Raw genomic sequence first — 15,356 nt, 5'->3', positions numbered from 1 at the left:
TAATAATCCTGTTACAAGTGACAGGTGCCAGACTTGGCCAGCTCCGAGACAAGCTGTATGGTTCTACAGCTTCCTGGAGAAGCTTTAAGACTTCAATTAGAAGCCTTCTCAGACCTAGGAAAGGTTATACAAAAGAAGTCTGAAATATACTTTTAGAAGTACAAAGCTAGACTTAAAGAGTGAAGACATACACGTTTCTCTTCCTATTCAGCGACGAATGATCTGAATATTAACTTGAAGGTATTTGTAAGTGAGATTTTTGCAGATTTGACAAGTGAGATAGACTTTAAATCTATTTTTTCTTCCTGACTTAAAGATATCAATTACTAAAGCATGTTTCGTTAACAACTAAAATTCAAGAGTTGAACTTTTATTTCTTTAAAGCCTAGAAATTCTCATTTTTAAACATTGTGAAGCTATCCTTTGTAGGAAGCAGTCTACAGAATTGCCAAACCTTCATGGAAAAAAGAAGAAAGATTGTATCAGAATGACATGTCTCCAAAAAGCAGAGTTTCTTTCTGAGAGAGAGAAATGACTTATGTGCATTGCAGTCAGTGCAAAAATCAATACTATCTTTGCAGTTGCAGGCTGGGAAAAACTACATTTTTAGTTACTGCTATGCAAACAAGCTGAAAAAACTTTGAGCTGTTGTTAGAAGTTGGGTAATATGCACATATTTTTTGCTCTCAAATGTTTAATATCATTAAACACCCATCAAGTGAGATCTTCTACATCTTGCTACTCCAAACAGTAGAATATTGCAGAATTCTCTAGTAATCAATAAATTAATAAAACCAAACTATGACCTCAAAAAGGTCAGTCAGGCTAGCTTACCATTTAAAGTTAGACTCCGCAGGAAATGCATGACCCCATTGTTTTCACTGCTCTACAGAAAAAGCCAACCCAGCAAGTGCAGCAGTGAGAGGATGCAAACCTTGCCAAAGTTCAATGAATTCATCAACAAAAGTATGAAATGGTTTGCCTGCAACACCAAGGGCTTGGACACAGCGACCCATGTCCCAAGTAGTAAAGAACGAATTAAACATTGTTGAAGCAGAAAAGCTAGGCTTTCCTGTCTCTTCAAATAAGCGGCATTTCCACACGCTACCTCCCCGTCGTTTATTATCAATACTTCTGTCCTTCTTTCCAGACATACTGTCTCCACTTCAGAGACATTCCGTTTTCAGTTTGCCCTCAGTTGTCAAGAAAACAATGAATCCCAATTTTGAAAAACCACTGGCAGAATTATTAATTTTTAAACATAAGACCATATATTGCCTCAGAAACATAGTCATAGTATTCAACTTTAAATGCATTCCAGAAACTTGAAGTACAGGTGCTGCAAATGTAAACAAACCATTTAGATCTGGATATAAGATCTGAGTTTTATGTAAGGACAGATTTACATAGGACAATAAGAAAGGGAAGGAAAAGAAGCCTTAAATGAGAAAGCAAGAAGCTACATGTAATAAAAATGTGAACAAGTGAGGAAAAGGAAAGAAACAGATGCACACACCATGGTATCTTCAACTTCAGCTATGCTATCCCACCAGTCTGAACAAGTGCAAGGTCATCAAAGAGCTGCAACACAGATAGCAAGGGAACAAGAGGTACATTGTGCAGTATTCAACTCCAGAGTAGGGAATGGAGAGACAGAAGAGATGAAAAGCATTTCTCGTAATCCAAAGAATGCAGCAAAATTCAGGGATCCCAGTGATAACATTGTCAAAGCAAGCTGTTTTTTTTTCCTGTAGTGACTCAGTCCAAAAGACACGATGAGAAAGGTGTATACACAGTGAAACGTGCAAGAGAAGCAATGAAAATGCAAGAGGCAGCATGCTTCCTTTGCGATTATTTCTCACATCAACCAGAACTTCCTGGCCTGTCAGAGAAACTCTCCCTGAACCAGAGATCCTTTTAGAAAGCACCTGGGAACTTGTCCCATCTCTTAATTCCTTTCAGTAGATCCCAGCATCAAAGATTGGAGGGAGGGGGCGCGAAGGGAAATCACAGCGAGATCAATGAATGAGATATTTTCCGATTCATGACCTGAGACACTCAGCCAGTAGCAGAAGTACCTCTTAGCTCAGGAGGGTCAAAGACATCTACTTCACACACAACGCAAGCCACAAAACACTCCAGCAGTTACTCACAGCTGGAGGATACAAACAAAGTCTCAATGCTCAAACACCAACAAAGTCTGGTTTTGTTGCGTATTAAGCTTCCCAGAGAATGCAGTATCTCCCTTTTTGTGTTCAGAAACCGCATAGAGTGGATAACCAGGTAGAAAACTTTTCCCTTTTGCAAATGGAAGAGGAAAGGCTGTTCAAGAAAGCAGTACTATACACTAGGCTCCTGACCCAGTAAGGAATTACTACTCAAAAAAATGAAGTAGTGTGCTACCAGTGAAAGCCTCTGAAGTGACTCTCAAAACAAAGGTTTTGTCAACTGTATTTAAGACTTCGTGCAAGTTAAATCGACGTAGAGAACCATTAGACCTACACTGAACTTTAAAGAAAAAATAAGTCTATAATTCTCAAGCAAGCCAACTTTTGTCCACTTTTCATATTTAAGTTGTGGAAGAAGAAAAAAGTTTCTCAAAGAAAGTTACTCCTCTGTTTTGAAATCAAGTAGAGACACGACTGAAATTGAATTTATCAACTGAAGAAAGTTTCATGAGGAAATATAAGGGTCCTGGACCACCTACTATTCACACAAAAAAAAAAAAAAAAAAAGCAAGCCAAACTTATCCTGAACTACTATTTTTCAAAGCTGTAGAGACAATTCCAGAGAATCTACAACACCCGAAGATCGTAAGAGGAGGCATACTGGGCCAAGACCAAATGTCCATCCAGCCCTGTAAATCTGTCTCCAACAGGGATTCATCACTCTAAGCAGGTCACTGATACTGACCTTACATGGAAGATCTTTGAAGCCCCTGACAGGAAAATCCATCAGCTACTAAGATTTTTTACCATCTGGTGATATAAAACACATTTATTCTGACCAGCAGCAGCTTATCTTTGCTAGTAAACAGTTCAAAGGCAATTGCAACTGCGACTATGACATTCAAAAGGAAACAATTTGCACCACTACAAAGTCTCAGCACAAGAAAGAGGGCTGTCCTACATGACTTGGATGAAGAAACAGCATAAGTGAGAGGGGGAGTGCCCCTCTGGAGGAACATGGAGCAGGACCTTGACTGATGCTGTTGTGGAAAAGATTGAGACCTTGCCACAGTAAGCTAGAAGACAAGAAATATATTGGACATTAAAATTCCTAACCCATAAAACCAAAAGGAACAAGGAGTCATAGCGAATGCTAGGGAAGAACAAAAAGGCTGCAAGGATACTTTATAGTTCTCCAAAGCCCTGTTGGCTTCCAACTGTCCCCAGCTCCAGGACTCACAGACATGAGCTGTATTTATTAGCCTCAGCTGGATTCCTCTTCCACTCTTCAGTCTCCACGGGTTCGTGGCAAGGAGTTCCACAGATCTAATTCTTGTGGTATGAAGAATTATCTACTTTTTGTTTGTTCTGAACTAGGTTTCCATTAGCTTCATTTGATGTCTACTGGTTCTTGTGCTGCCAGAGCAAATAAAGTAAGGCCTGTTTGCCTTCATGTCATTCATGATTTTGTAGGGTTCCCTTCTAAATTAAGCGGTTTTTCTTTTGGACTGAAAATTCCTAGCTTGCTAAATTGCTCACATCTCTCATCATCCTTACTACCTTCCTCTAAGCATTTTCTAGTCCTACTGCCTTCTCTCTGAGATGAGGGAACCAGACTGCAAAGACTATCCAAAACGCATGGGAACCACAGATTTATATATTGGTATAATGTTGGTTTTCTTCTGTCACTTTTTGATTGACACTGAATAAAAGTGGATTTTTTTTTTTTTTTAAGTACAAAAATCTATTATGACTTCATGATTTCAGCTGAGAAAAAGTGTTTTAATAAACCACATAACTACCAGCTGACCCTTTCTCTTGTGCCCAAAAATAGACAGCAAGCTGAAGTCACATAATAGTAACAAATTAGTGACGCTTATGAAGAAAAAAATTAGTTTATTCAAAACAAGTGAAGGTAAATAAGTAACTTTCCCCATGTGAGGATGGGCAAGCACCATCCTGACGAATTTTCAGCAGGCACATACCTCCTGTTCTCATACAGTAAAATCATTCAAAGAGCATAACTCACATGGCTCATCTCAAAGTGACAAATAAAGGAGTGACACTCTAGTCACCTGGCAGCTAGCCACAGATTTGCTCCACTGAAAGGAATTTACTCAAATAATAGTCACATGAAATACTTAAACATTTTCACTTGCCAGAAGAAAACCTGACTCAATACCACCACATTCTCAGTTTCCTGGACTTACAGGTTAATATGCATATACATACACACACATATGCGCTCTGGCTAAATGCCACCTGGAAAAAATAAGAGACTAGTGTCTTTATAAATTCTGCATGCTGTTTCAGTCAACAGGACTATCTTCATTGCTGGTACTACTCCACTATACAGAATCATACTCTTTAGCGAGAATATGTTGTGTCAGTTGCAGGCAGCAATTAACACTCCGGAAATGTCTGCTTTAGAAATTATTAACTGCTTTATATTAAAGAGATACATAACATGTCTAGAATGTGACACTGAAAATATGTTAATGAATACAGCTTTTTCTCAGCTGAAATCGTGAAGTCATAATAGATTTTTGTACTTAAAAAAAATACAGCATTTTAATGCTGTATATGCATACACAGATATGTGCTACTCTTCAAGAAAACTTTTATCTAGTATATAGATTGCATTTTATATATGTGTATATATATATTTCTACTAGTTAACATTCTACACTATATTAAGGACAACGAAAGTAAATACTTTCAGTCATGCAGTATTACTGCCTATTGTTACAGGGCTTGGAAGAACCACCAATAGTGGTGTGCTTCAGCCTTTCCTGTAGTAAGAAAAAGCTGCTGTACCTTTATGCTTGCCTATACTTCAGATATACAGAACTTAAACATGAGACAAGCTATCATTTTGGCAAATGACCAAAGCATTTTATTCTGTTTAGTTATATGGGTCCCTCACCTGCTTCAATTATCAATAGAATACTACTACAAAACATTATATTTGAAATAGGAGTTGTAGAATGGTATTCTATACATAAAAATGCTGAAGGAGGTGTGATTGGTATAGAAGTCTACCACTTAAAAGCTGACATATGTACATGAGACAAATTAGCTGTAAGTAAGGCCTGTAAATGGTGATGAGCCAGAGAAGAAACTGCATTCTGCTCACAGACTCCAGGACACATTAGCAGAGTGATTTTCCCCCACTTGCTTCACCACCTTCATTTACACCATAGAACAGGACTCAAAAATCAAAGCAATATGAAAAGTAATACCAATGCATAATCTGCCAGTGTATATTTTTATAGCATTGAATTCTAAGTTCTGATATTTCTACTACATCAAAAATTAATCACATTGTCAGGAAAAGCATTATTTGCTACTGTTTTCTTTTCCTGACATCTCTTCTGGATTTTTGGCAATGTCTGACTTGCCAAGCTGAGGACATCTCCTTATATCCAGCATTGTGTTTGAAATGTACACTCACATTAAGAATGGGAAACAGTTGGACTGCAGGGTTGTTGGGAGTGGCAGTGTTTTACACAGTCACAGTACTTCTCCTGCAGAACTTCTATTTGAAGAAAAAAAAAGAAAATGCCTCCCTCCCCAAATGAAGTCAAGAATCTATCAAACCAGAGGGGATCAGGGCTCTGCTCAGCCCGGAAGACAAGGACGACGAGCAGGATAAACCCCCCATAATTCAAGAGGATGAAGTTAATGACCTGCTATGCCACCTGGACGTTCACAAGTCTATGGGGCCAGACGGGATCCACCCGAGGGTACTGAGGGAGCTGGCGGAGGAGCTTGCCGAGCCGCTCTCCATCATCTACCAGCAGTCCTGGTTAACTGGGGAGGTCCCGGACGACTGGAGGCTCGCCAATGTGACTCCCATCTACAAGAAGGGACGGAAGGAGGATCCGGGGAACTACAGGCCTGTCAGCCTGACCTCGGTGCCGGGGAAGATTATGGAGCGGTTGGTTTTGAGGGTGCTCACGAGCCATGTCCGGGACAACCAGGGGATCAGGCCCAGCCAGCACGGGTTCATGGAAGGCAGGTCCTGCTTGACCAACCTGATCTCCTTCTGTGACCAGGTAACCCGCCTCGTGGATGAGGGAAAGGCAGTGGATATGGTCTACTTGGACTTCAGTAAAGCCTTTGACACTGTCTCCCACGGCATTCTCCTAGGGAAGCTGGCGGCTCACGGCCTAGACAGGTGCACTCTTCGCTGGGTAAAAAACTGGCTGGACGGCCGGGCCCAGAGAGTTGTGGTCAATGGAGTTAAATCCAGTTGGCGGCCGGTCACGAGCGGTGTTCCCCAGGGCTCAGTACTGGGGCCGGTCTTGTTCAATATCTTTATCAATGATCTGGACGAGGGGATCGAGTGCTCCCTCAGTAAGTGTGCAGATGACACCAAGTTGGGTGGGAGTGTTGATCTGCTGGAGGGTAGGAAGGCTCTGCAGAGGGACCTGGACAGGCTGGATCGATGGGCCGAGGCCAACTGTATGAGGTTCAACAAGGCCAAGTGCTGGATCCTGCACTTCGGCCACAACAACCCCAGGCAACGCTACAGGCTTGGGGAAGAGTGGCTGGAAAGCTGCCCAGAGGAAAAGGACCTGGGGGTGCTGATTGACAGCCGGCTGAACATGAGCCGGCAGCGTGCCCAGGTGGCCAAGGCGGCCAACGGCATCCTGGCCTGTATCAGGAATAGTGTGGCCAGCAGGAGCAGGGAGGTGATCGTGCCCCTGTACTCGGCACTGGTGAGGCCGCACCTCGAATACTGTGTTCAGTTTTGGGCCCCTCACTACAAGAAGGACATGGAGGTGCTGGAGCGTGTCCAGAGGAGGGCAACGAAGCTGGTGAAGGGCCTGGAGCACAAGTCTTATGAGGAGCGGCTGAGGGAACTGGGACTGTTTAGTCTGGAGAAGAGGAGGCTGAGGGGAGACCTCATCGCGCTCTACAACTACCTGAAAGGAGGTTGTAGCGAGGTGGGTGTTGGTCTCTTCTCCCAAGTAACTAGCGATAGGACAAGAGGAAATGGCCTCAAGTTGCACCAAGGGAGGTTTAGATTGAACATTAGGAGAAATTTCTTTACTGAAAGAGTGGTCAGGCCTTGGAACAAGCTGCCCAGGGAAGTGGTGGAGTCACCATCCCTGGAAGTATTTAAAAGACGTGTAGATGAAGCCGTTAGGGACATGGTGTAGTGGGCATGGTGTGTTGGGTTGACGGTTGGACACGATGATCTTAGAGGTCTTTTCCAATCTTAACGATTCTATGATTCTATGATTCTATCTACGGCACAATCCAAGAGGCAGCTGCAGCCTGCGATCCCCAAACCCATGTGCAGCCACAGCTGATTGCCTGACCTACAAGCCACCTACCAGCCGTTGCTGGCACTGAGAGCTGCTGCCCAAGACGACCTGACAGCTAGAGGAGCCAGGGCCAAGAGTCTCCTCTCATCCAGGGCACACTCTCCAGAGCCAGGTTAGCCTTGGGTCTCCCTCTTACACAGCTGGAGGGGGCACATACATGGAGGTCACATCATCACAGGAGAGAGAAACTTGGCAGGACCATCGCAGGTCTGCTCCGGAACACAACTGTTTTGAGAAAAAAGATGTTGCCTAGAGCAGGGGAGCTGGGATCTTGCTCAGATTTCTAACCTTAGGAAGAAAGGGGGAGTGATGAATATATATTTATGAAGTTCTTTAAGCTTTGAAGTTCTTGGCATGCTTTAAGTGCAAGTACTTTTGGAAGAGAGAAGGAAAACTCTTATTTGAAGTTTTTTTGGTCATAAAACTTCTTACCTGTAGATGAAGATAGACAGAGATGTCTGCTTATGCAGTGGGCCTAGCGCAATCTGCTACTGCAGGCATTGGTGTCAACTCTGCTGACAAGGTCAGGTGCTAGAAGAAAAAATTGAAACATTGTTATACATTGGTAAAACTACCTTCTTGAGGGTAAAGTCCTAGTCCCCCTCCTCCCCTTAATGCTTTGGAAAAACAGTGTTCACCTAGCACCTATAGATCTGGATATATAACAACCTGCTACATACAAGTAGTATTTTATTTTTTAAAAGTTAGTTCAAAAGAAATGTGGAATACTGCACTTAATTTGCTACCTCTTATACCTGGTGTGGCATTTTTTTGCTATAAATAACGAAGTGTGGTAAACAACATTTCAACAGCTTTCCAGAACATCAGGAAAAACTAAGCACTGTATTAGGTACTCACGAGCATCTACCACTGCTAAATTGTAAATATAGGAGATTGTGAAACAATCTTCTTTCCTAATTTTCTTTTTAAGGAAAACTGGAGGTCTTCCAGACATAAAAACCTCCAAATGCTCTCAAACTGCATATCCTGACTCCCTTGAAGTAGTGAATCATGGCCAATGCATGCATAAGAAGTCAAACTAGGCAAAGGGTAACAAATCCCAAACTGCTGATTAAGACTAATATTAATCAGCTTGGAAGGGATGCTCACTACAATGATGTTTAACAGCATCATTGTGACAGACTTAGAAACATTGCCTAATACTATGTCATAGCCAAGGAGAACATGTGAGAAGTGGTTATTTTTAAGCCTTCACCAAAGACTTTCTGAATATATTTTAAAGGAACATATCTATTATGCGTAACACTAAATGGGAACTTTATAGTTTGACAGAAGCATAGAAGAATCAATCTAAATCAGGAAAACTTTTCTCTAGCCTTTTAGCGTCTCCTCTTCCACTGTTGTCAGCCATTGAATTTTGACAAGACAAACTGTTTTTCTCCTAGTACCTGTCAGAGCTATACAAAAAGATTCAATAAACACCAACTCCAGCGTAAGCATGTCATAAGGGTCCAGAAAACAACAAAAACCTCTTAAAGATCTGGAAAGGAAGGACTGGCCTGTTGTAAAATACTAGACCACACGCACTATGCATCGAAGCCCTATAGGAGTAATTACTTCTTTCATTATGGCCAAAACCTTCAAAATGGGACATTCAGGAGCCCCAGAGATCTCAGGCAAATATCAAATTGCTTTCACCACCACCAGTTGAATATGTAGCTTTCATTCATAAACCAGTATTCATTAAATTCCTGAGTTGTCAGAATATGTTTTTATGAAGTGATGTTTTGTGCTTTCCACTCTGTGGACCCACTAACAATTACTAATGGTTCACATGAGCCTTTTACTTTAGCTCCAAAATGACCGTAACCAGTTTTTGGTGAGTTTATTCCCCTCAGCTGAGAAGCTGTAATTTCATCCAAGGAAGAAGTGCTTGTTAAATATCCTTAATGTATTTGCTTGCAGTTACATTATAGAACATTGCTTTAGATTCTCTACTCGGGTTTATTCACCACGTAGTCCTAACTAGAGTCAGACAGTCATAGATAATGCTGAACATTCCTTTAACCCACAACATCAGGTTAAATCACCACTGCTTGAGCCTCACTTACTTATCAATCCCCATATACACATGCTAGATTAGGAAAATAAATCTGGTTACAGATGATGACTCAGTTAATCCAGAGATGTATATGCTTGAATTTTGCTGGGGGAAGGAAAGGTAGAGAGAAGAGAAATATTGTCTCACCCCAAAATATAAGAGCTCAGTTTCAAGACGCTAAAGTTGTCTTCATCTATTGCAAGCTGATCAACTGCCAAGATACAAGTAGTAAACATTTCAGTTACTGTTCCTTGTTAACTACTCCAGAATACTTTACACAGCAGGCAAAGAATAGTGATTTTTAACCTGAGAATGGAGTAGCTGTGATGCTGATCCAGCAGTAGGGACCGACACTTCCACTCAAACAGAGCTGCATTATCTTTGGCTCTATTGAAGCACTAAAGCTCTTCTCAGACCACTTTGCAAACTGAGTGGGAAGGAGTAAGGATAAGAGCCGCATTCTGTCCTTCGGGACCCCTATTAAATCAGATTCTCAACATCAGCCACTTCCTCTTTGTTTTCCTCAAGCCATATGGCTTCCTGACAAAATCTGTACAAACAATAAATCCATTAATCAAGCCACTGTTGGAGGAAAAGACTTTTTTTTCCCCCCTTCCCTTCATCAATCCAGACATTTTAATGGAGATGTTTTATATATTTTATTTTATGGAAGTCCCAAGGAAAATTCTAAAGTCATCTTTGTTCTCGCACTGCAGCCTTGTAGACTGGAGCCCCAATTCCAGTACCTACTTGTAGAAGGAGATCCTGACATGTTAAAAGGCAAAAAGATACAGGAATAGAGAGAAGTCAATCAACCCAACAAGAAAGGGGTCCAGCCTTATTGAATCTATTACTAGTTATACAGTATAAATTGCTGCCTAGGCTCCCAGCATACTGTGTGAAGAAACAAAATAACAAAAGCTCCGTGGTGTTTTTTTTTTTTTTTTTTTTTTAAATTATCAGAAGTAGGTAGAACAAGAGAGGCATTAAAAGTCATTTCTATTCCTGTAAGGCTCTGAGGAGATGCACATATGCAAATGCCAGAAGTAGGCCACAAGCAGCTGAAAGGAAGAACTTCTTCTAAGAGATGCGACAATAAAGGACTTCCCCAGAGGCCAGATTTCTTAGCAAGGTGAACTAAGATGACCAGTTCCCCACAACAGGCTACATAATCTGTCTGGTGTCTCCAAACTGGTAAAATCATGCACGTGATCATCCCATTCTGAGATTATGAGGAAATAAACACTGCACATGCAAGGAACTCTATGGTAGGGAAGAAGCATAAAAAGAAGAATAAGATTTCTAGCTCTTGTAGGTGGGAAACTCCTTTTCTTGCAGGTGGGAAGATCCCCCTCTCCTGTGGGAGAGGGGAGAAGAGAATTAAAAATAAACCTAAGCAGGCTCATTACTTCACCAAACCAAACTTGAGACTCTGCTCAGCTTCAGTTCTGCTGCTCTGTGCCAGCGGACACAGGAGTATGCCAGCTTTACGCTGCTGCAGGGTAAAAATCTGTTCATAAAGAATATACATACACTGTTGGGCAAGCACATAAAGAAAAAGTGGAAGTATGGTAAAGCACTCCCTTTCTTCCTATTTGATCAATAGGCTCAAAGAGCGTACGAGGCTGAGAATTCAAGAGCACAGAAAAGGAGGAAACAAAGACCTAATTTTCTTTGCTTGCAACAGCTTTTGAACAGACCCTTCTTGTACTCTCAGATGTTGCTTTGAGACACATCGTGTCTGTTATCCCCGTCCATCCCAAGCAACTACTTGCATCACACCTTGGAGCCTACCGAGCAGAGAGGAAAGGGGTTTCCTAGTGGTGATGGAAGAAGGGAGAACCAAAGACAGTTCACCATCTGAGTATATCATGGCATTACCAACAACAGCAAACTGAACAAGGTTGACACGCCAGTCACCACTTTAAAGAATATGAAAATGCAAAATTTCTGTTTCAAGGATCTGTTCCCACTGATGTTTTTTCCAAAACTTCTTTGACTAAACTTTTATTACCTAATAGTCTACAGTGCAGAAGGAGGATTGGGAAGAACAAGAAATTACTTTCAAACTCAGGTGGTCTCTTTCAGTCACACATTTCTAAAGCAACTGTGACCCTTCTGCTCACGTGGAAGGAAAATGGGATTGGCACGGTAACAAATCTTTTTACCTTAAATCATGTTTTATTTTCTTCACAGTTGTTCTACAGCTTATTGGATGACCAAAACTATGCCCCAATTCATGTGAACCAAAGTAATCCCCTGTTGAAAGGAAGTTCAGGAGAAACACGAAGCAGTTTATGACACTGAAAAAGACCTTATGGAGAAACAGCATTAAAAAAGGAATGAAGTTGGCTTTTCAAAAGTCTTTTTTTTTTTAAAAAAAAAAAAAATACAGGAAAGCAACATCCTTGATTACAAGCAAGAAATCTTTAAAATGAAAGCCCTCTCTGTCTTTGTTGAAGTTAAGTAGCAATTAGCCATAAAGGAAAAAAATATGGAAAGAGGATTCTCAAAAGATTGAGTCATTATCTCCAAGGAGACACATCTGTAGTTTTAACAAGGTCAGAATGTTTTGGTCAGTTCTTTGGGGTAAGGGGAGATACACGATGTTAGCTTATGTTTCTATCAAGGTAATGACAATTCTGAAAGACTGCAGACGTCACATTGAGCCTACCACTATGAATTATTAGCCTTGAGGTCACAATCTAAAAAGATACACCATCATACCCAAATTACAGATGGATGTGTAAATGCCTTGAGGGAGTGGTGAAAGGTATGTTTGTTTTGGACAGAGTAGCGAGGAAGATTAGGTGCTGCGAGCTAGGGAGGCCTTTCACCACATATGGGTCAGATGGTCCCAATTATCCTCTCATCGTTGTTAATCAAAAGTTATCCTTCAGCAGCTATATAATGACCTATGTAAAAATAAATCTGGGATTGGTGTACAGCTCCTAGCAAGTAAAAAGCTTCCCTGTGACAAACCAGTTAGTGCAAGCAGCATCCTTGCTTGAAGTCTCATTAAAAAGCTTGTGCTATGAAGGTCTGCAGGTGCGAGATGGTGTCTTCACATCAAATGTCAAAATGGAATATAAGAAAGGTCGACAAGAAAATTTAGGGGTACACCAGTGGAGAGAAGGTAGTTCTCCCTCCTGCTAGCTCACTATTCTGTCCTTTCTGACCCTATTAATAAACAGCATGTGCTCCCAAAGTAACAGTATCTGTATCAGCCTGTTTTGGCTACTGCTCTTACCTATGGGGAGAAGACTGATTCCAACTGGAAATAAGACACATTATTAGGAGAATATAAGGAGCATCAACTTGTTTATGTCTTCCCTGCATGTAGACTGTAGGAGGTAGCCAGTCACAGCAAGATCAAAAAAATTTATTCCCCCTCTTCCCCAGAGCAATCTGATACCTCAAACAGAATTGCCAGAGGAATCACCCAACCCCTCACTTCACTGCATCATTCAGTCCCACGTCTGCTTGTGTCCAATTTGTCTACAGCACTCATCTAAAGTCCTGCCTGCATTACCACTAGCCTATGGTCACATCTGAGCAAGCAGCCTACGTCTGTGATTCCCACATAGTTTTGTGTGTTTGTTTTTTAAACCATATCCTGCGTTAGCAGGAACAACAGCATTAACATCCCTTTCTACATCAGTCTCTTTGTTACTACTATTTAGCTCTTCTCAGGAAGAGAAAAAAATTGGATGATGATCTCTTCAAATCCAACCCTAAATTACTCCCTCTTCACTCCACAAACATGGTATCCTAGTTCTTTAAGCTCTACTGAAGTGCTGAAAAGCAAGTGCTACAAAAATCATGTTGATACATAAACCAAAAAGAGTGAAATGAAAATAATAAAGCAGCTTGACATTAAAAAAAAAAAAAGTCTTCACCATGATCTTAAGAGTTCTGCCTGTCAGTTTTCTCCTTGCAAGTATGTGAAGGGCATTTGCTTTCCATACTTTGCTTTCCAGGAACAACAGGCTTGAATTCATTTAATACAGTTTTAAACCTTTAAAATTCCAGTTGTTGAGAAAAGGGAAAGAAAAGCACTTGAAGTGATTTATTTTCTTTTTGTTTAAACAACATATCCAAGAAAGCCCCAACACATAAGCTAAGAGGACATCATCATGTAAAGTGGAATACTTACAGGTAGGGCACATTATTTTCTCTTCCTCCAAACTACTAACATCTTACTTGGCAACACCCATCGTTAAAGCCCACTGTAACAATTAACCCAAGATTAGAAGGGCATGCTGATACAACAGAGCCATCAAGACTCATCCACAGACTGCGCACATACTGCATTACTCCCTCATCCCCTCGCACGTTCTGTGCAACTCCATTTGGAAGGATACTATAACAACAGCAAAGAAACTGGTAATTTTCTCTTCTTGTCAGCAAGTTTTTTCTTAAGACAGCAGGCATTGCAACGTTACACTTACTGATAGGAGGCATGCTTTTGTCTGCTTCCTTCAGCAGTCTTCGAAGTGCAAAGGTTCCTGCAGACAGCTGATCAGAGACCTCCGTTAGAAGACACTGCCTTGGCCATACTACTGTAGTTAGATGCATTCAGGCTCACTTCACAAGGCAATTACCCAACACAGCTGTAGAGAAGGTGTGAAGCCATAGCAAGAATTTGCTTTGCTGTTGAACATTTCTTTTTTGCTGATAGTCCTTTCTGCTCACGATCAACCAAAGTCTGCTCTGTAGATCTGAAGTACAATGAGCAGCTCCATCACTTTACACGCTTGCCTTATCATTTGAAACAAACTGTACAGTTTCACCCTTGACTATTAATTCTTCGAACAGCATCAAACTCTTGCCTTGCCTACATATGACTAAATATTTTGCACTGATTCTCAGAAAAGCATGCATGAGAAAACATATTTAAAGAAAGAGAAAGAGACTGAGGTAATACAGTCGAGTGGAATTTAGCAGAAATCAGGATTAGGTCTGTGTATTCACACATCCACTGACCTGTTTGGGTTGTAGGTTACCAGAAAGTGTGTTGAGTTAGCTCCTGTTGTTATTAATCCTAGCAGTTAGAACCATAGGAAGACATTTTAAAAGAACAATTCAAGTTAAAATGTGCATTAACCATGCATATCTCTGAAAAAGTATAGTTGACAAGTCATCCAGGTATCTAGGCGACGTAAAAATGGTAGCATATTGGTAGCATATAAAAGTGGTGGCACAATGATGTGGCATTTGCTTTATTTTCTTTCCTTAAGGATAAGTCTGATTGACAGTAACTGAAAAAAACTGGAATGAGATTCTGTTTTACTTGCATTAGTGTAGTTAAGGGCATGCATGCACGTAAAACTAATGAAGAATAAAACCAGATTTCTCTTCCTTTGCCACTGAGCATGTGTCCCAGCCAGCGTAATGACTGAACTAGTGGCAAAGCAGTAGTTTAGCATGCGGCCTGTGTTCGCAACACAGACAGAATCCAGGAGTCCCTTCAGTTCCCTCAAACAGTTGATATTACAATTCTTGAGGAAACCATTCTTCACATTTTAGGCACTGCCAGACAATTTCTATTTCCACATCATAGCAATTTACAGTCAATTCTGGAGAGCCTGTTCCATTAAAAAAAATCCTGCTGTCATCTTTGCAAGCAAAGGCCATTCTTTTCTGCTTCCATGGGTTGTTTACACAGCATCATTTTGCATGATGATTTAGCCTGTTTTTATATGAGCACTGAGGTAAGTTAGTTTGCAGAATCCACATCAGGAACAGAAAATAATTGAGATATCAGAATTAAACATTTACTGCAGATTA

The 15,356-nt window shown here is 41.0% G+C and overlaps 1 protein-coding gene across 1 annotated transcript in view; it reads right to left on the bottom strand.

Annotated features, from left to right (window-relative positions):
* Positions 1–15,356, bottom strand: part of RASSF8 (Ras association domain family member 8) — a 93,353-nt gene that overhangs the window by 43,034 nt on the left and 34,963 nt on the right. Inside the window, exon 2 of the mRNA XM_075161118.1 lies at positions 7,937–8,035. The gene's annotated coding sequence lies outside the window, so the exon portion shown is untranslated. The remainder of the gene's footprint in view (positions 1–7,936; positions 8,036–15,356) is intronic.

Source organism: Calonectris borealis, chromosome 1, assembly GCF_964195595.1.
Source record: "Calonectris borealis chromosome 1, bCalBor7.hap1.2, whole genome shotgun sequence".
Taxonomy (NCBI): Eukaryota; Metazoa; Chordata; class Aves; order Procellariiformes; family Procellariidae; genus Calonectris; species Calonectris borealis.
The sequence above is the reverse complement of the archived record's forward strand: the minus strand, read 5'-3'. Positions and strand labels throughout refer to the sequence as shown.